We start from the raw sequence: 1,273 nt of genomic DNA on the forward strand, positions 1-1,273 counted from the left end.
TATTAGGGCCCCTAAATTTGTCCCTAGTTTTTCCTTAAGAAACCTTACAGTTTTAGATTTCACATTTAAGTCTTTGATCCATCTGGAGTTGTTTTTTGTGTATGGTGTGAGGTACAGATCTTGGTTCATTTTTATGCAAATGGATCTCCAGTTTTGCCAGCACCATTTATAAAACAAACATTCTCTTCCCCATTTAATGGATATCAGCCCTTTGTCAAAGATCAGCTGACTGTAGGTCGATGGATCTATTTCTGGGTTCTCAACTCTATTGCATTGGTGTATATGTCTGTCATTTTACCAATACCAGGTAGTTTTGACTACTGTGGTTGTATAGTAGGTTTTGAGATCCAGCAGTGTGAGACCTCCTACTTTGTTCTTCTTCTTCAATAGTGCTTTGCTTATCCGAGGTCTCTTTCCTTTGCATATAAAGTTAGTGATTGGTTTTTCCATATCCTTAAAAAATGCTGATGGGATCTGGATTGGCATTGCATTGAATGTATAGATTGCTTTGGGTAGAATTGATATTTTCAAGATGTTCAATCTTCCTATCCACAAACATGGGATGTTCTTCCATTTATGTAGATCTCTTATGGTTTCTTGAAGTTGTTTTTTATAGTTTTCTTTGTACAGGTCTTTTGTGTCCCTGGTAAGATTTATTCCCAGGTATTTTATATTTTTCATAGCTATTTAAATGGTATTGATTTCCCTATTTCTTTTTCAGCAATCTCTTTGCTGGTGTAGAGGAATCCAACTGATTTTTGGATGTTGATCTTGTATCCTGCCACATTGCTAAATCTCTCATATAGTTCCAATAGATTTTTGACTGAGTCTATTGGATTTTCTAGGTTTAGGATCATATCATCAGCAAATAGAGATAGTTTGACTTCTTTCTTATGAATTTGAATGCCTTTGATTTCCCTTTCTTGCCTTATTGTCTTGGCTAGTGCTTCCAGTACAATGTTGAAAAGAAGTGGTGATACCCGGCATCCTTGTCTGGTTCCTGTTCTCAAGAGGAATGGTTTCAGTCTCTCTCCATTAAGAATAATGTTGGCCATTGGTTTTGCATAAATGCCCTTTATTATGTTGAGGGATGTCACTTCTATTCCTATTTTGCTGAGAGTTTTGATCAGGAATGGATGTTGGACTTTACCAAATGCCTTTTCTGCATCAATTGATATGATCATGTGGTTCTTCTCCTTTGTTTTATTTATGTGGTGGATGATGTTGATTGTTTTTCTAATGTTGAACCGTCTTTGCATACCTGATATGAACC

This window comes from Orycteropus afer, unplaced genomic scaffold (assembly GCF_000298275.1).
Source record: "Orycteropus afer afer isolate SDZICR_OR568_19922 unplaced genomic scaffold, OryAfe1.0 scaffold00342, whole genome shotgun sequence".
Taxonomy (NCBI): domain Eukaryota; kingdom Metazoa; phylum Chordata; class Mammalia; order Tubulidentata; family Orycteropodidae; genus Orycteropus; species Orycteropus afer.